General features: G+C 44.8%; 1 pseudogene; it reads left to right on the top strand.

The window, feature by feature from the left end:
- Positions 1-20641, top strand: part of LOC145821896 (wall-associated receptor kinase 4-like) — a 27638-nt pseudogene extending 6997 nt beyond the window's left edge.

Below are 20641 nucleotides of genomic sequence, written 5' to 3'. Positions count from 1 at the left end.
AGTGCATTCCAGCTGTGCCTTGGTTTTCCCCCAAAAAATATCTACATCCGGGGCCCCTTTTGAAAGAAGAAAAAGGCTCATTTTTCACTAGACTTTTGAAGAGGCTCTTCTCTCTCTCTCTAAAATTTTGTTGACCTCCCAACTCAAGAAAGGGGTTACAAGGCTTTCTTGGAGGAGATACATACATAGCACCCCATTTCCTTCAAGTTTTGGGTTCCATTTCTTCATCATCTTCAAGCTCTACCACCACCCTTCCATTCCAGCAGCAAGGGGAAGAATTCCAGCAGCTTAGAGTCACCAAATCTGGTCCAAGAAGCAACAAAAGTGTTGGTCTTCAAAGGTAAGTCCAATTTCCCTCTTTTCTAGCTCATTCTTGCACCATCTCTAAGCCATCCATGCTTTTTGTTTCAAGCTCCGGCCCTAACTGAAAAGGGCCCTATTTTGAGCTCATTGTCACTTTTCATTAAGGGCTCAACCCTGTTTGAGCCCTCCATATGCTACTTGCTTCAATACCCTTTGTAAATACCGTTTTCTTGCATGTTTAGTTAGCCTACCATGATTTTGTTTTCGGCCATTTTACAGGCCTAGAGATAGTCTTATTTTGACCTATACTTCATGTTTTATTAAGGGTCTTTGGCTATTTGGTGATTATTTTGCATACCTCATGTTATAGCCACTTTTGAGCCTAATTTTGCATTGCATTTCTAGCATGTTTGTATTCTGTTTTGGCTGTTTTATAGTTCTGGAAATATGATTATTTTTGGTCCCTCTTCAATGTTGTAGAAGGAAATTTTTCAGTTTGAGCATTGCATATACCACTTGCCTCTTTGGCTACCTTTTGGTTCGTTTTCTTGCATGTTTAGTTAGCCTACCATGCTTTTGTTTTCGGCCATTTTACAGGCCTAGAGATAGTCTTATTTTGATCTATACTTCATGTTTCATTAACACTTTTTTTCTGTTTGGTGATTATTTTGTATACTTCATGTTATAGCACCTTTTGAGCTTTGTTTTGCATCACATTTTTAGCATATTTGTATACTGATTTTGAGGCTTCCATATACTGTAAATGTTCATATTTTTGGTCCATCTTCAGTGTTGTAGAAGGAAAATTTTCAGTTTGGGTTTTTTTTATATCACTTGCTTCATTACCCCTTGAAAATACCGTATTCTTGCATGCCATTTTTGCCATATCTATACTTACTGTTTGGCCATGCTATAAACTGGAAAAGTGTTTATTTTGGGACTTTCTAGCTTCTGTCTTTGCATTGCATGTCCATATTGTGCATGTTTGGCCTAGCTATAGGCCATTTCGGGTGCCTAAATTCATATTTCGGGACAATTTCATGCATTTGGTGTCATTTCGCTTCATTTCGGGACTGTTTTCCCCCATATTTTGTTGCTGAAATTCTGTTAGAATGATTGCCATCCATTTCATGTCATTACATCGCATTCTGCCATCGCCTCGGTTTGCGTGCCCGTGTGCACGCATTTCGAGGCACCTCATGTTTATCCGTCGGCATCCGATGTGAGTGTGGCTGAGGCTCACTTGTGTTAGTATAAGTCCATACTTCATTTTCCATGTCATTTGCATTGCGTATGCATTGCCTCGGTTTGTGTGCCCGTATGCACGCATTTCGAGGCACTTCATTTTCTGCCATCGGCATCCGATGTGAGTGTGGCTGAGGCTCACTCGTGTTAGTATAAGTCCATACTTCATTTTCCATGTCATTTGCATTGCGTATGCATTGCCTCGGTTTGTGTGCCCGTGTGCACGCATTTCGAGGCACTTCATTTTCTGCCATCGGCATCCGATGTGAGTGTGGCTGAGGCTCACTCGTGTTAGTATAAGTCCATACTTCATTTTCCATGTCATTTGCATTGCGTATGCATTGCCTCGGTTTGTGTGCCCGTGTGCACGCATTTCGAGGCACTTCATTTTCTGCCATCGGCATCCGATGTGAGTGTGGTTGAGGCTCACTCGTGTTAGTATAAGTCCATACTTCATTTTCCATGTCATTTGCATTGCGTATGCATTGCCTCGGTTTGTGTGCCCGTGTGCACGCATTTCGAGGCACTTCATTTTCTGCCATCGGCATCCTATGTGAGCGTGGCTGAGGCTCACTCATGTTGGTATAAGCCCATATCATGTTTCCATGTCATTTGCATTGCGTATGCCATTGCCTCGGTTTGCGTGCCCGTGTGCACGCATTTCGAGGCACTTCATTTTCATCAACCGGCATCCTATGTGAGTGTGGCTAAGGCTCACTCATGTTGGTATAAGCCCATTTGTCATTTCCATGTCATTTGCATTACGTATGCCATTGCCTCGGTTTGCGTGCCTGTGTGCACACATTTCGAGGCACTTCATTTCCATCAACCAGCTTCTTATGTGAGTGTGGCTGAGGCTCACTCACATTGGTATAAGTCTATATCATGTTTCCATGTCATTTCACTACATTTTATCATCGCCTCGGTTTACGTGCCCCCGTGCTCGCATTTCGAGACACATATCATTGCCTCGATTTGCGTGACCTGCGTGCACGCATTTCGAGATATTTACCATTGTCTCGGTTTGCGTGCCCGTGTGCACGCATTTTGAGGCACCTCATTTTTATAGCATTTACCATTGCCTCGGTTTGCGTGCCCGTGTGCACGCACTTCGAGGCATCTCATTTTCATTGCATTTACCATTGCCTCGGTTTGCGTGCCCGTGTGCACGCATTTCGAGGCATCTCGTTTTCATTGCACCTATCATTGCCTCGGTTTGTGTGCCCGCGAGACACCTATCATCGCCTCGGCTTGCGTGCCCGTGTGCACGCATTTCGAGACACCTATCATCGCCTCGGTTTGCGTGCCCGCGTGCACGTATTTCGAGACACATATCATCGCCTCGGTTTGCGTGCCCGCGTGCATGTATTTCGAGACACATATCATCGCCTCGGTTTGCGTGCCCGCGTGCATGTATTTCGAGACATGTCATTTTCTCGGTTTGCGTGCCCGTGTGCACGCATTTCGAGGCATCTCATTTTCATCATATTCTGCATTTTCTCGGTTTACGTGCCTGTGTGCACGCATTTTGAGACATCTCGGTTTGCGTGCCCGTGTGCACACATTTCGAGGCATCTCATTTTCATAGCATAGTGCATACTAGGTTGTATCTTAGACAGCATTCTGTCATTTTCTCGGTTTGCTTGCCCGTGTGCACGTATTTCGAGGCATTTCATTTCCATAGCATTGTGTATGTTAGGATTGTATCTTAGTTACATTTCATGCATATCATGCATATCGCTTCGTATCCGGGATAGGAGTTAGCTCGGGCACGGGAAGCGAGGTACATTTCGTACTCCGAGTGATGAAATGTGTTTCAATTCCCCAGTCACCGACACTCCGGATTATCCATGATGGAGTTAGGTTTTAGCTGTAGTTTCATGTGCATTCATCCTATATTGAGTTGTGCATTTCGACTCCTCGGCCATCATGTCTCGATATACGTGATTGGTGGCACGAGGATCGAGACATGCATATATCTGTGCAAATACATTGCTATGCCCCTTTCCTGCTCTCTGTTGCAGAAAAACCAGGAATCAGCAACTTTTTGGGGCTTGGCACGCATTTCAAGAACAGGTGTAAACAGAGGCTAATTGGGGCATTCCGGTGGATTTCCGCGCAAGACAACCCGGACATGCATCATCCACCAGAAGCAAGACAGTCCCTGGCTTGCACGCCAGTTTATTTGCTTTCTAGTTAATTCATTAATTAATTAGAATTCTGTAATATTTTGGACTGTAATATTCTTTTATTTTGGGGACTGTAATATTTGGACTGTATTATTTATTCGGACCCTCCGAGTGAGGGCACAACTGTAATAAGTGTGCGTGAGTGTGATGTATGTCTTCCAACCCCACGTCTTTCTCCCTTTTATTTATCCGCTTACGATGGTTAGATTAGGGCATATTTAAATTAGCATACAGTATGACAGCATGTTTGCATTCATTCATCTGTATTGCATGCACCGGGCTCGGCGCATCATACTAACTGCATTGTACTTTCAATTCCAAATTGAATACATGTTAGCTGTAGCATTCCATATGCCATTTTAGAATAGCCGAGCCTGCTATAGTTGCATTTTGCATGTGTGGCATTAGGCATTTCTGTATATTTAGGATTCATGCATGATTTCTAATGTAAATTTTGTTTTGGCTTGGAGTACTCGGTGAGTTTTATGCTTTAGCATCCTTGCATGCGTGTGAGTGACTGCCATGATAGCATGCTTACCATGAGGCTATTTGCTTATGTGATATACCTGCCTGAATGCCTGTGGGTGGAGGTCGGGTTATCTGAATTGGAATAAATCATCAAATGTTTCAAGCCTACCTGCGGGTAGCAAACCCTTTTCAAAAGCAAGCATGAAATGTTTTGTTCCAATTTGGGCGACTCGGTCTATACTTATATGCTGTGCGCATCACATAGTAACCTAGGCTAATAAACCGGAATAAGAACTCACAATGTTTTCAAAAATTGATATCATGGTTAGTAGAGGCCGGTCTATGACCGGGCGAGCGGGGGTGCTCACGAAGTGACCTTCCCCAATCGTACCCAAGTTCCCGAGCCGAGGCAACTTTGGTGATGACGGACACGTGGCCTTTTGGCAACGAGTCAGGGTTTCCTAAATTTCCCAAAATAAAATATTTAGGTGGCGACTCTGTATCTGGCAAAGCAGTCCATGTTTGGCACTTCTTTCAAAAATCTGTTTTTCTCAAAAACGATTTGCCGGATTTGGACTCTTTGGTTCAGACTTAGAACCGTGACTACGAAAGTCGAGTCCGAGCTGTAGCGAGGTCCCCCGCGGGCTTGTTACAGTTTCTGGCGACTCTGCTGGGGATTTAGAGAACTTGACTCGAACTCTTGATATCTGTTTTTGACTACACTTGTGTGTTTCTTTGCATTGCATTTGCATTGGTGCGCCTAGGACACCGTGTTTGCCATCTGCTATTCCTGAACGGTTTGCCAGAGGCTTGTCTTGTCAAGGCATGACCATAAGGCTGACCGGTTGTGGGCTCTGCCAGTATGGGAACACAAACCCCGGTTTTACCGGGGCACCCTCTTTGACCATTCGACCTAGTGCATATTCGGATCCATAGTGACCATTCCAAATTAGGACAGGTTGCTTACCCGTTTATAGGTTGTTTGAAGCCGCTGTGTGCGTAATGAAACCCTAGCTCCTGACAAAATAGGACAGGGAAACCCTACCCCAACATAGGGGTGTTTTGGCTCTCACTTATCTGTTATGTGCTTTAGAGTGCGTCTCTACAGGAATGCATGTATCAGTATATGAGTTTGGGCATCAGGCCTGCGGGCACCAGTTTGCGAATTTTGGCATCAGGCCTGCGGGCATTACTATCAGTGTTTGGGAGTCAGCTTTACCCGTGGGTTTCAGACTCAGATTTTGAGGCCGAATTTTGGGCAGAATTCAGTAGAGGGCACACTCATTCAACTATGCTCGTATCTGTTCAGGTGAAATCAGGCTGTGGTGCTGTCTGTTTTCTCTTTTGCTAGGTAGTCTTGGAACTGTCGCTTCAGAAGGCTCCGATATCCCCCGAGGTTCATCGAACTTGTGCTTATAGACTTTGTCAGGTCAGAGATTCAGTTCAAGGGTAATCAGTGTTCTTTCGCTGAGGCAAGGTAAAGAAAAGCCGGTCAGGGCTCATATGTTCATCTAATCCGTCAGTCGCCAGTCACCAGTCACATCACCTTTGTTCAGACTCAACAGGCCATGATGGCACAAGGTTCGGAGGAGTTTGCGGCTATGACAGCAGCGCTAAGTCAGGGAACTGCCATGCAGGCTGAGACCAGTATTGAAACGCAGCGCCCATCTGGGGCATCTGCCTCACATCCAGCTTTGGGACCCCAGCCGAACTTTGACCCAATTCCGCCAGTTGAAAATTTGCAGTGTCTGAATCCTCGAGAAGGGTCGACTCAAGCTCAGGTGCTCAGACCCCTGGTGCAGCCTAATGAGAGAACTCAACCCTTTCATGTTGATGAGTTCAATCCGACTGCAGTGAAAATTGCAAACCTTGAGAAGCAATTCAAAAAGGCACAGGGCCTTAATTCCATTCCTGGCATTGAGGATGGGCACACCGAGGCTGCCATCCGGCTCCCAGACAGATTCAAAATGCCATATATCGACCGTTTCGACGGGTCTGGAGATCCAATGGTACATATCCGACTCTTCTTAGATGTCCTGAAGCCGATGGGTCTGACTAAGCCACAGAAACTCTCTTTGTATGGAAGAACCCTGTCGGGTGTGGCAGCTACTTGGTATACCAAATTGGAGGATACAGTGAAGCAAAACTGGGAAGAACTGGCTGAGACCTTTGTCGATCAGTATTCCTACAATACCCAAGTTGAAATGACCATCCAAGAGCTTGAAGCAACTCGCCAAAACCCAACAGAGCCTTTTGTGGAATTCATTGCAAGGTGGAGAGCCAAGGCAGCACAAATGATAGATCATCGCCCTTCTGAGAAGGATCAAGTGCAGATGATGATCCGAAACCTCGAGCATGATATGTTGCAAAAGTTGATAGTTGCTCCACTATTCACTTTCAAAAGTTTGCATGAACTGGGGGTTCAAGTCGAGAATGCGTTCAACAGCGGGATCATTCCCAGGACAAGGGAACTGACAAGGAAAGTGATTTCAGGAAGTACCAATGCTAGTAGTAGCGCTATTCCCAAACCCACCGAAATCAATACGATCGCCACAGCTGACCCTTTTGCCAAACCAAGCCTACAAACAGCTAGCCCAGCCCGAACTCAAGGCAGAACTTTCACCCCCCTCTATATGAGCCTGACTAGCACACTAAAAGCCTTGATGGAAAAAGGGCATCTCAAACCCCTCGATCCTCAACCTCTTCCCAACCCACTCCCAGCCAGACATAACCCCGCCAAGTACTGTGTGTACCATCAGCAGCGCGGTCATGGCACCGACCGTTGCTACCGCCTTCGTCATGAGATCCAAAATCTCATTGACAACCGGACGATAGCTCCACCTTCAGACCCCAATGACCAAACATCTCCTGCCTACCTCAATCACATCCACATACTGCCATCCACCTTTGACCCCAGCATATACATCACCCCGGCCCATCTACCCAAGCCTGAGGTGTTTATCCCAGAAAGCATGGACCTATGCATGATGGATGCACCTGAACCTCAACCATCTCAAACCCGTGAACCCACTATTTCTGAGTTGATGGGAATGATTAAAGATCTTCAAAAAACCGTGACAGATCTGGCCTCCGGGACATTGGCTCCATCATCGACCACACCACATACCGGGAACTTCATGTCAAAAGACTCCCCGATGTTGGGATGGGCTGCATTTGAGGAAAGCCAATCTCTTGACAAAGTGGAAGCAACTGGTAAGAGCAAGGTAGGGGCAGGCATTGGTCCCCATGAACACCTTCGGTGGGATATTGAGGCTTTGAAAGCTGAGGGACTGAACAAAGAGCAAGTCCTCGCAGTTGTTACAAAAACTGTGGATGACACTTTCGCCACTCAGAATGAGAGCAGTCTGAATCAAGGGGCAAGCCAGGAGAAGGGCCTTTGTACGAGGAATGTTCCTTTCAGCCCTAATCCTCCACTCGGAAGAGATCAGCAAACTAGGCCAGCACCTGCTAATCCCCCTGCTGGTGCGTCCAGCAAAAATCCACAAACCTTGAAATACCAACCCCGAGGTCGGAGGGTCTTCCATGCCCTCTATATGCCTTTGTCCAAAGCTCTCCAAATCCTTGTTGGACAAGGCCATCTCAAACCCCTTGAGCCTCGGCCTCTCCCGAACCCTCTTCCGGCTACACATGATACTACCCAGTACTGCGCGTACCATCAACAAACTGGCCATACTACCAACGCCTGCTTCCGTCTTCGCCATGAAGTACAGGATCTATTTGACAATGGGGTCATCCCCGCACCAGGTCCTGCAAAGTCTATCGGCACTTGATCAGTGAACTTGTAGGGGATAATATGATGCGATTGGAGGGATGAACCACCTGCGGGCAGCGCTCAGTTTACTCCAGATATGGTGGATGGCATGCGCTGTTTTGAGCATTTGCGAATGCCGGTTTCCGACTCGGGTATTGGGTCAGTCTTGTTGTTTTGTTTTGAGTCTGTCTTTTTGTTTTGAGTCAGTCTCTTTTTATTTTGGATCTGTCTTGTTGTATCGAGTCAGTCCTGTTGTACAGGAGTCGGGTGATTCCGGGGGGTGTTACCTCGGGCGTCACCATTTTGTTTTGTGTTTGTCTTTTCGTTTTGTTTTGAGTCTGTTTCTGCCAGGGAGCCAGTTGTACCAACAGATTTGAATGAAACAGCAGTAATTTTTGCACTTCTATGTTCGCTTCTGCCGTGTGCTAGTTGTGACGGAATCTGAATGAAATGGCAGAACATTCCACCTGCTCTCTTCTGCACCCCAAAATCATTGCATTTAACCTAAGTTTTTCAAAACTTTTTGAACACTGCGGTGAAAACGAAGAGGAAGGAATTCCTCGGGATTTGCAAAACTTTGATCATTTGAGAGAAAGAGAGGCATGCTAAGCCCTTAATGAATGAAATCATGCTTGTTAGCGTGAGTACTGAGAAGGACCCTGGCTTGATCCAGACTGGTTTCACACTACCTTCAGCGCGAGCGATTTGTCGCTTTCTTAAAAACTTTCAAAAACAAAATGTTTTGCGCGGTCTTGCGAAGACCTGTGTGGAATCGCTCTTGAGATTGTGCAGCCTAGGATCGCTCTCAGCCTTGAGACTCAACCCCTTCGCTTCCAAACCTTGAACTTGAAATCAGAAGGTTCGACGGTCAACTACGATGTGAGGCCTGTGTGGCTAGATTTGAAGCAGCCCTCGAACAAGAGGCACCAAAGTCAGGTCAAGAAGATCAGATCTCATCAGAAGAAGCTTGCAAAGCAAAGCAGCAGCCATTCTCCTGGATTCAGATGACTCCAGGATCTCAAAACCATTTGGCACGGACTTGTTATACTTTTACCCTTGAGAGGCTCGCTGGGCCGAAAACCCGGAAGGGCGACCCAGGCAAAAGTTAGAGCAAGAGGAAAAAAATACAAAAAAAGAAGAAGCAAAAAATGCAAAAAGAAAAAAAAGAGAACAAAAAAGAAAGATGCAAAGAAAAGAACGAAAAAAATCAAAAAAGGAAAAAGAAATGAAAAGAATTGAAAAGAAAAGAAGAACAAAGCTCGCAAGGTCGAAAACCCGCAACGGGCGCCTTGGCAAAAGTTAGAGCCTAAAAAGGAGAGGTTAATACCCGAGTGTACCTTAACCCCGAACTACGTAAGGTTTGATTCCCATCTTTGCGATACGTAGGCAACTTCATTCTGAAGTCCAGCCGTAAAACACTTCAAACTCAATCATGTCCATGTAATGGTTCTGATAATCTTTGCCTTCTCTATATCTGAGAGTCTGGTTGCGTTCGTCGCTCTGAGGACTGACTACAATACACTACGGTGCCATTCAAACAAGGGGCAACTTTCCGTTGCCATTCAATGCGCTGCGGTGCTATCCAAACAAGGGGCAACTTTCCGTTGCCATTCAGAACGCCGCGGTGCCATTTCAAACAAGGGGCAACATTCCGTTGCCATGCAGTGTCCTTCAGACAAGGGGCAATTTTTCATTGCCATGGATCCGAGGTTGCGCATCTCAAGAGTAGGTCCCATGCTCGTAGAGCAGTGGTCGTTTACGAAAATAGTTTTTGAGAATTTTTACTGAGGTTGACTAATCTTCTCGAAAAGTATTCCATTTTCAAAACTGGACCATTTCTTGGACCCAAAAAAGGAAAACTCTCAGTGCTCACTGCCTAACTTGCATGATTTTAAATCAGAAAATTGAACAAGTATGTTAATCTAACTCTCATTTTGGTCAAATTTTTTTTAGGAGAAAACTAAAACTAAAAAATGGTCAAAATGATGAAATAGGGGCACAGTTGAGTCAGATGTCCTGTCTTCCTCCTGTTGTCAACTTACTTGTCAGAAAGGGAACTCTACTTGCCGAAAGGGCACCATATTCGCCAGAAAAGGGCACCACTGAGGCTGATCACAAAACGGCTGAAGGTTCCCTCATCTTCCAAGCAGCAAGGTATCAAGCCGAGTGCGAAGCACAATTCAGAATGGATCAAGATGCTCCATTCCCTCATCCGGCGCATCGACAGATGTCACCGAAGGAAAAAGCCGCGAGCTGATTATGTTGGGCGTGAGCCCGCAACTTCCTGTTCATCCATCAACCACCCAGGGGAGGGATGAAAAACGAGAGATTGAAGAATAGAGAGATGTACGATGAGAGAAAAAGTGAGAAAGGGGCTTTTTCAGAAAAAAAAAAACAGAGCTTGAGGGCCGAGTGATGTGAGAACCACAAATAAGAAAGGGTGGGAAACACTACCCGGTGAAACAGGCTCCCTGTGCACATTTGAGTGTCGTGTCTTTTTGTTTTATCTCGATTCTTGTTTTGAGTCGTTTCGAGTGTTACCCGATGTGTCTAGGTTGTGTGCCTTTTATTTCCGTGTTGAGTTGTCTTGCTGTGTTCAGTCGTAGGCTCGATACCCGGTCAAGAGCTCATTTATCAATTTCAAAATAAAATCGTTTTGCGCTCCGAGTGCCGTGCCGTTCTCCACATCTGTGCAAAACAAGATTCATTCTTTCATAAAACCGCAGGGTTCAGCCCAAGTCATGTCAGAACAGCAAAACAAGGACCTATCCGAAGCTATATAAGTTCCGGACTGCGAAGCAAAAGAAAATAGGGAAAATTTTGAGCATCTGAGTGTGTTTCACCTTCGGAAAATTCTGAGATTGCATTCCATATGTACCTCTTCAGGCCTTGCCAGTGCCCTGAAGAATGAGCGTGCCTCTACTCCAAGCTTAAGCATGCTTCAAGTCAGAATGGCAATTAAAGCAGCAGCAGCAGATGTTACCTCTCGCCAATATGAACAGGGTGTGCCCCTTTGAGCTAAGTGTGTTGCAAAGTCTTCTAAGAGGTAAATCAGAGGCATCAGAGTACATATTTGATACTCCTCAACTACATAGAATGTGAATTTTCATATACACTATTGTTGCATGCGTGCCACACATCGTTATGATTCATGCATAGAATATGCTTGCTTTCGATCCTGCATAGAATTTGCTTTCAATATTGCATAGAATATGCTCCTGTTTCTTGCATAGAAAATGCTCGTATCTCTTGCATAGAAAATGCACTCTTCCATACTTGCATAGAAAATGCACCTCATTTGCATAGAACATGCATTCACTCGCACTATCTTGTGCACTTACACTTTGTATCTCACTAGCACTGTCTTGTGCATCTTGTGGTTGTATCTCACTCGCACTGTCTAGTGCATTTCAAAATCAATCGCACTGTTTAGTGCGTTTCAATCGCGCTGTTTAGCGTATCGCACTGTCTAGTGCATTTCAAATCAATCGCGCTGTTTAGCGTATCGCACTATCTTGTGCATTTCAATCGCGCTGTTTAGCGTATCGCACTATCTTGTGCATTTCAATCGCGCTGTTTAGCGTATCGCACTGTCTTGTGCGTTTCAATCGCGCTGTTTAGCGTATCGCACTATCTTGTGCATTTCAATCGCGCTGTTTAGCGTATCGCACTGTCTTGTGCGTTTCAATCGCGCTGTTTAGCGTATCGCACTATCTTGTGCATTTCAATCGCGCTGTTTAGCGTATCGCACTGTCTTGTGCGTTTCAATCGCGCTGTTTAGCGTATCGCACTATCTTGTGCATTTCAATCGCGCTGTTTAGCGTATCGCACTGTCTTGTGCGTTTCAATCGCGCTGTTTAGCGTATCGCACTATCTTGTGCATTTCAAAATCAATCGCGCTGTTTAGCGTATCGCACTGTCTTGTGCATTTCAATCGCGATGTTTAGCGTATCGCACTGTCCTGTGCATTTCAAATCACTCGCACTTTCTTGCGCATTGCACTGTTTTGTGCACTTTACTTGCATTTTGCATGCATTCCATCGCGCTATCTTGCGCATCTCACCTGTACTTGTTAGTGCATTGTATCGCGCTATCTTGCGCACCTTATTGGTATCGCACTGTTTTGTGCATTCACTCTGCATCGCACTATTTTGTGCATCTGTTTAGCACTGTTTTGTGCATTCACTCTGCATCGCACTGTCTTGTGCACTCCCCGGTCTAGGAGACCTTAAATCCTCTGGTCTAAGGAGACCTTAAATCCTGCATCATCATTCGCGCTGTTTTGCGCATCGCATTTGCATTTATTCGCGCCGCCTCGTGCACTTTCCGGTCTAGGAGACCTTAAATTCTCTAAAGGTGCAATTCCTTTGGTGTTTGTCGTGCCCGAACGACTCGTCATGGTCTGGTATAGCCACCTGTTTGTGTTTGCAGTGAGTTCTTAGGAGACCAACTGCGACGGTGGAAACTAGAGTTCGAATGGTTTATGCCTAGAACGCAAAGGTTCGGAATTTCCGAGACTAGAGTCTGGTTTAAATACCCTGAGGCGCGTCCTCGGCTTGAAATCTGTATGGAAGCCCCATAGGTTGAAATAGCATGTATGCACCTCAATTCTGGATACTGAACCAACCTAGTCTGTCACCCTGTTGGAGAATAGGGAAAGCTGCGACCTTGGTCAGGAAGAAAAGTAATACCTGCAGTTCAACCAAGAAGGAGCGAAAGATCCCCAGCAGCATGAGGTAAGTCATTGCCAATTGCCCCTGTAAGGTACCTTTACCTCTTAGCTATTACATTGCATTTTAGCCACTACGTTACAGTGCATTGCATGAATCCTCAACTTTCAAATCGGCTTCGTGTAGCGTATAAGTCCAACTTTCAAATCGGCTTCGCGTAGTGTATAAGTCCAATCTTCAAACCGGCTTCGCGTAGCGTATAAGTCCAATTATCAAACTGGCTTCGCGTAGCGTATAAGTCCAATTATCAAACCGGCTTCGCGTAGCGTATAAGTCCAATCTTCAAAATATTTCTGCGTATCATTTTGCATTTTGCCCCTGCCTGCGGGCATGCCTGCGGGCGCATTTCTGTTTATCCAGTATGTTTGTCTAAGTCTTCGGCCTTGTCAAAAATGGGTCGTCTCTGGGCTTTGACATTCACTCCCGTCACTTGTGACTTCCGAGTTCTGTCAAAGAGGGGCAACTGTAGACACCCCATTTTTGACCGACCTTAAGACTCAGACGTCACCGATTGAGCGCTTGGTGATGTTGCATGATGTGCTCGTTCAGAAGTCTCGGAGTCGCGGCCGTGAGCCCTGCCTCCGGACTTCCGAACCCTCTTCTGTGCCCTGTCTCGGTTTGCGAACCAGACTCGGTTTTCTCTGCTTCTTTTCCTGAGGGGAGGGAGAGGTCCAGCAGACCATCTCTCAATGTCCGTAGGCTACATTTGGTGGCCGTAGGCCATTTTTCCCATTTCGGAGTCCGGTTTCCGGTTTTCGGAGCCGTCAGGCCATGTACCTCGGTTCGGGACCGCCTAACCATCTCCGTTTGCCCCGGTTTTTGGCATACTTCCTATTTGCTCCCTTTTGAGGGACACTGGGGCCTGAGAAACCCACTTCGTGGCCGAACGCCACTTTCGGTGCTTAACAGCCTATTTTCGGGATCCCGAACTGCGTGTTTTGGCCCCCGAACATCCGTTTTGCATCGGTTTTTGCTCATTTTTGGCAGGTACCTCTTTTTTATCACCAGGGAGGTCACTGAAGGGTGGGAGGCCAGTAATTGTTGCAGCAACAAATTATCTCTCCTCCGGAGCCTCCCGACGCCCGTTTTTCCAACTTCCGGGCTAATGTTGAACACCCTAGGGGTAGTGTTGCCAACTTTCAACCACATAACTGTGATCTACACACCTTGGAGGACCCAAAAAAGTCATGGCCGGCCATTAATTGTTATTTCCATTTTTGCCCCTCCTCTTCCGGGCCAATGTTGAACACCTTGGGCCCACTTTCTTGAACTTTGAACCACATATCTGTGATGTACACACTTGGGAGGACCCTAAAAGTTTATGGCCAGCCATTAATTTTTCTTTCCATTTTTGCCCCTCCTCTTCAAATGCAATGTTGAACACCCTGGAGTCACTGTTGCCAACCCCAAACCACATATATGTGATCTACACACATGAGAGGACACCAAAAGTTGGTGGGAGGCTAGTAATTTTGCCGAAAAGCCAACTTCTTTTTGGTCAAAAGTGTTTCAGCATGAATCCGGGAAGGAGAAAAAGCTGCGCGGCTTCACCGAAACGGGCGTAACTCTTTGCACAAGAGGAATTAAGATATGAGGCCACCACCATTGGAAAGCTTACTTCCGGGGCTTCATTTTTCACTCAAGAATCTCCCAAGTCCAAGTCCGGGGGGGAGAGATGTGGTTGGTTGAAGTCCGCTTGGACTGAATCTGCGCGGCTTCACGGAAAAGGGCATAACTTTTTCTACAGGAGGAATTTTAATGCAAGGTTTGCGCCATTGGAAAGCTAACTTCTGGGGCTTCATCCTAGGGGGTGACCGGCCATTTTTTCTGGGCGGCCGGCCGTTTTTGTCTTTGACCTAGCCGGCCGGCTATGTTAAGTGGCTGGCCGGCCATCTGCAGAAAAAGTAACTGGCCGGCCTGCTTCTTCAGGTTGAGTGCATTCCAGCTGTGCCTTGGTTTTCCCCCAAAAAATATCTACATCCGGGGCCCCTTTTGAAAGAAGAAAAAGGCTCATTTTTCACTAGACTTTTGAAGAGGCTCTTCTCTCTCTCTCTAAAATTTTGTTGACCTCCCAACTCAAGAAAGGGGTTACAAGGCTTTCTTGGAGGAGATACATACATAGCACCCCATTTCCTTCAAGTTTTGGGTTCCATTTCTTCATCATCTTCAAGCTCTACCACCACCCTTCCATTCCAGCAGCAAGGGGAAGAATTCCAGCAGCTTAGAGTCACCAAATCTGGTCCAAGAAGCAACAAAAGTGTTGGTCTTCAAAGGTAAGTCCAATTTCCCTCTTTTCTAGCTCATTCTTGCACCATCTCTAAGCCATCCATGCTTTTTGTTTCAAGCTCCGGCCCTAACTGAAAAGGGCCCTATTTTGAGCTCATTGTCACTTTTCATTAAGGGCTCAACCCTGTTTGAGCCCTCCATATGCTACTTGCTTCAATACCCTTTGTAAATACCGTTTTCTTGCATGTTTAGTTAGCCTACCATGCTTTTGTTTTCGGCCATTTTACAGGCCTATAGATAGTCTTATTTTGACCTATACTTCATGTTTTATTAAGGGTCTTTGGCTATTTGGTGATTATTTTGCATACCTCATGTTATAGCCACTTTTGAGCCTAATTTTGCATTGCATTTCTAGCATGTTTGTATTCTGTTTTGGCCGTTTTACAGTTCTGTAAATATGCTTATTTTTGGTCCCTCTTCAATGTTGTAGAAGGGAATTTTTCAGTTTGAGCATTGCATATACCACTTGCCTCTTTGGCTACCTTTTGGTTCGTTTTCTTGCATGTTTAGTTAGCCTACCATGCTTTTGTTTTCGGCCATTTTACAGGCCTAGCGATAGTCTTATTTTGATCTATACTTCATGTTTCATTAACACTTTTTTTCTGTTTGGTGATTATTTTGTATACTTCATGTTATAGCACCTTTTGAGCTTTGTTTTGCATCACATTTTTAGCATATTTGTATACTGATTTTGAGGCTGCCATATACTGTAAATGTTCATATTTTTGGTCCATCTTCAGTGTTGTAGAAGGAAATTTTTCAGTTTGGGTTTTTTTTATATCACTTGCTTCATTACCCCTTGAAAATACCGTATTCTTGCATGCCATTTTTGCCATATCTATACTTACTGTTTGGCCATGCTATAAACTGGAAAAGTGTTTATTTTGGGACTTTCTAGCTTCTGTCTTTGCATTGCATGTCCATATTGTGCATGTTTGGCCTAGCTATAGGCCATTTCGGGTGCCTAAATTCATATTTCGGGACAATTTCATGCATTTGGTGTCATTTCGCTTCATTTCGGGACTGTTTTCCCCCATATTTTGTTGCTGAAATTCTGTTAGAATGATTGCCATCCATTTCATGTCATCACTCGTGTTAGTATAAGTCCATACTTCATTTTCCATGTCATTTGCATTGCGTATGCATTGCCTCGGTTTGTGTGCCCGTGTGCACGCATTTCGAGGCACTTCATTTTCTTCCATCGGCATCCTATGTGAGTGTCGCTGAGGCTCACTCATGTTGGTATAAGCCCATATCATGTTTCCATGTCATTTGCATTGCGTATGCCATTGCCTCGGTTTGCGTGCCCGTGTGCACGCATTTCGAGGCACTTCATTTTCATCAACCGGCATCCTATGTGAGTGTGGCTAAGGCTCACTCATGTTGGTATAAGCCCATTTGTCATTTCCATGTCATTTGCATTACGTATGCCATTGCCTCGGTTTGCGTGCCCGTGTGCACACATTTCGAGGCACTTCATTTTCATCAACCAGCTTCTTATGTGAGTGTGGCTGAGGCTCATTCACATTGGTATAAGTCTATATCATGTTTCCATGTCATTTCACTACATTTTATCATCGCCTCGGTTTGCGTGCCCCCGTGCTCGCATTTCGAGGCACATATCATCGCCTCGATTTGCGTGACCCGCGTGCACGCATTTCGAGACATTTACCATTGTCTCCGTTTGCGTGCCCGTGTGCACGCATTTTGAGGCACCTTATTTTCATAGCATTTACCATTGCCTCGGTTTGCGTGCCCGTGTGCACGCACTTCGAGGCATCTCATTTTCATTGCATTTACCATTGCCTCGGTTTGCGTGCCCGTGTGCACGCATTTCGAGGCATCTCGTTTTCATTGCACCTATCATCGCCTCGGTTTGTGTGCCCGCGTGCACGTATTTCGAGACACCTATCATCGCCTCGGTGTGCGTGCCCGCGTGTACGCATTTCGAGACACCTATCATCGCCTCGGTTTGCGTGCCCGCGTGCACGTATTTCGAGACACATATCATCGCCTCGGTTTGCGTGCCCGCGTGCACGCATTTCGAGGCATCTCATTTTTATCATATTCTGTATTTTCTCGGTTTGCGTGCCTGTGTGCACGCATTTTGAGACATCTCGGTTTGCGTGCCCGTGTGCACGCATTTCGAGGCATCTCATTTTCATAGCATAGTGCATACTAGGTTGTATCTTAGACAGCATTCTGTCATTTTCTCGGTTTGCGTGCCCGTGTGCACGTATTTCGAGGCATTTCATTTCCATAGCATTGTGTATGTTAGAATTGTATCTTAGTTACATTTCATGCATATCATGCATATCGCATCGTATCCGGGATAGGAGTTAGCCCGGGCACGGGAAGCGAGGTACATTTCGTACTCCGAGTGACGAAATGTGTTTCAATTCCCCAGTCACCGACACTCCGGATTATCCATGATGGAGTTAGGTTTTAGCTGTAGTTTCATGTGCATTCATCCTATATTGAGTTGTGCATTTCGACTCCTCGGCCATCATGTCTCGATATGCGTGATTGGTGGCACGAGGATCGAGGCATGCATATATCTGTGCAAATACATTGCTATGCCCCTTTCCTGTTCTCTGTTGCAGAAAAACCAGGAATCAGCAACTTTTTGGGGCTTGGCACGCATTTCAAGAACAGGTGTAAACAGAGGCTAATTGGGGCATTCCGGTGGATTTCCGCGCAAGACAACCCGGACATGCATCATCCACCAGAAGTAAGACAGTCCCTGGCTTGCACGCCAGTTTATTTGCTTTCTAGTTAATTCATTAATTAATTAGAATTCTGTAATATTTTGGACTGTAATATTCTTTTATTTTGGGGACTGTAATATTTGGACTGTATTATTTATTCGGACCCTCCGAGTGAGGGCACAACTGTAATAAGTGTGCGTGAGTGTGATGTATGTCTTCCAACCCCACGTCTTTCTCCCTTTTATTTATCCGCTTACGATGGTTAGATTAGGGCATATTTAAATTAGCATACAGTATGACAGCATGTTTGCATTCATTCATCTGTATTGCATGCACCGGGCTCGGCGCATCATACTAACTGCATTGTACTTTCAATTCCAAATTGAATACATGTTAGCTGTAGCATTCCATATGCCATTTTAGAATAGCCGAGCCTGCTATAGTTGCATTTTGCATGTGTGGCATTAGGCATTTCTGTATATTTAGGATTCATGCATGATTTCTAATGTAAATTTTGTTTTGGCTTGGAGTACTCGGTGAGTTTTATGCTTTAGCATCCTTGCATGCGTGTGAGTGACTGCCATGATAGCATGCTTACCATGAGGCTATTTGCTTATGTGATATACCTGCCTGAATGCCTGTGGGTGGAGGTCGGGTTATCTGAATTGGAATAAATCATCAAATGTTTCAAGCCTACCTGCGGGTAGCAAACCCTTTTCAAAAGCAAGCATGAAATGTTTTGTTCCAATTTGGGCGACTCGGTCTATACTTATATGCTGTGCGCATCACATAGTAACCTAGGCTAATAAACCGGAATAAGAACTCACAATGTTTTCAAAAATTGATATCATGGTTAGTAGAGGCCGGTCTATGACCGGGCGAGCGGGGGTGCTCACGAAGTGACCTTCCCCAATCGTACCCAAGTTCCCGAGCCGAGGCAACTTTGGTGATGACGGACACGTGGCCTTTTGGCACCGAGTCAGGGTTTCCTAAATTTCCCAAAATAAAATATTTAGGTGGCGACTCTGTATCTGGCAAAGCAGTCCATGTTTGGCACTTCTTTCAAAAATCTGTTTTTCTCAAAAACGATTTGCCGGATTTGGACTCTTTGGTTCAGACTTAGAACCGTGACTACGAAAGTCGAGTCCGAGCTGTAGCGAGGTCCCCCGCGGGCTTGTTACACTTAGTAACAATAAAACTTAATCATCACACTGTGATCTTCACATTCCAATTCTCAATAATGAATTGTTAATTAAAGTAAACAGAGCATATTGTGGGCATGAATAATCAAGGAGATCATATAGAATGATGAGAAAATTACCATGAAAGACAACAAAAGGAAGAGAATATGTGCTTGTTAGTGTACAGGTCAACATGAAGATGATTAAAATATTTGGAACTGGTTTAGAAGCCATGGATTATGGTAAAAAGAACACAAAAACCAAATAAAAACCAAGATTTTAACATGAAATCATAGCGAAAATTTAGGGTTTTTATGGTCCCTGGAAGATTGGAAGTTGTAGGAATTCTGGGTTGGGTTTATTTTGAAGCATACATGAGAAACACCGATGGAGGATAAAATATATAGATTATTAATTTATGGATTTGGTTGGTATGTTGGTACATTATGAGAGTGTCTGGAGAGAGAGAGAGAGAGAGAGAGAGAGCAAACTGACCTGAAATCAAGAACCGTTGATGCATCGGTCGATACACCGATGGAGGATGAACCGTTGATACACTAGCCGATACACCGGTGGGCTGTAGCTTGTGTAATTAGGAAGCCTCTGTGACTTCTTGGTGCTACTTCGTGAAAGTATAGATAGACTAGGGCACAAGAAGTATAGATAGATCGACTTAGAGTTGAACCCTTTTTTTTGGGACTGAAATTCTGAGCGCTAAATTAGAATTTTTTTTGGCGCCTTATTTGTTTAACCTATTGTAGCGGTTGAGTTGTAAACGTAGCTAAAAAATTATGTATAGCAGTAGTTTAGAAAATAAATGCGACTATAAACTTAAGTTTTAATTGCGGTCAAAGACCGTCACAATAACCACTTTATAGCTGCATTTTTTGAGGCGCTGCTATAAAAAACGCTACTATAGCTTGATTTTCTTGTAGTGCTCCTAGGGTGTTGCTTGGAGACACAAATTCCCTTACTTGTCTATGAATTTGTTACAAATGACACTCTCTACGAGCACATACACAATATCGACCACAACAGGTCCTCAATAATTTGGGAGAATCGCTTAAGGATAGCAACCGAAACTGCAGCAACCCTTTCATATTTGCACTCTGCCGCAAGTACTCCTATTATTCATAGAGATGTTAAGTCCACTAACATACTCTTGGATGACAATTATGTTGCTAAAGTATCTGGTTTTGGAGCTTCAAGGTTGATCCCCATAGACCAAACTCAATTAACCACATTGGTTCAAGGGACACTCGGTTACTTGGACCTTGAGTACTTCCACACAAGCCAATTGACTGAAAAGAGTGATGTTTATAGCTTTGGGGTTGTCCTTGTGGAGTTACTAACTGGCAAGAACGCACTTTCTTTCAATAGACCTCAATTAGAGAGAAATTTAGCAACGCATTTTGTATCATCAATGAAAGAAGATCGCTTGTTTGAAATTGTTGATGAACAGGTGATGAATGTAGCAAATGTTGACCAACTAAAGGAAGTTGCTATTTTAGCAAAGAGCTGCCTAAGAGTGAAAGGTGACGAATGGCCAGCCATGAAGGAAGTGGCAATGGAGTTAGAGAGATTAAGAATGATGGAGAAACATTCATGGGTAAATGAGAACACAGACTTAGAAGAGACTCACTACTTGCTCGGAGATCAACTTTTAGATGCTTATGGTGATGGCGATAGTAAAAGCAATTCAGAAGCTTATGATAGCATGGCAAACCATATCATTTCCCCAACTGCTGGTGGACGTTAA

Source organism: Camellia sinensis, chromosome 3 (genome assembly GCF_055761805.1).
Source record: "Camellia sinensis isolate YWXY chromosome 3, ASM5576180v1, whole genome shotgun sequence".
NCBI classification, from domain to species: Eukaryota; Viridiplantae; Streptophyta; class Magnoliopsida; order Ericales; family Theaceae; genus Camellia; species Camellia sinensis.
The sequence above is the reverse complement of the archived record's forward strand: the minus strand, read 5'-3'. Positions and strand labels throughout refer to the sequence as shown.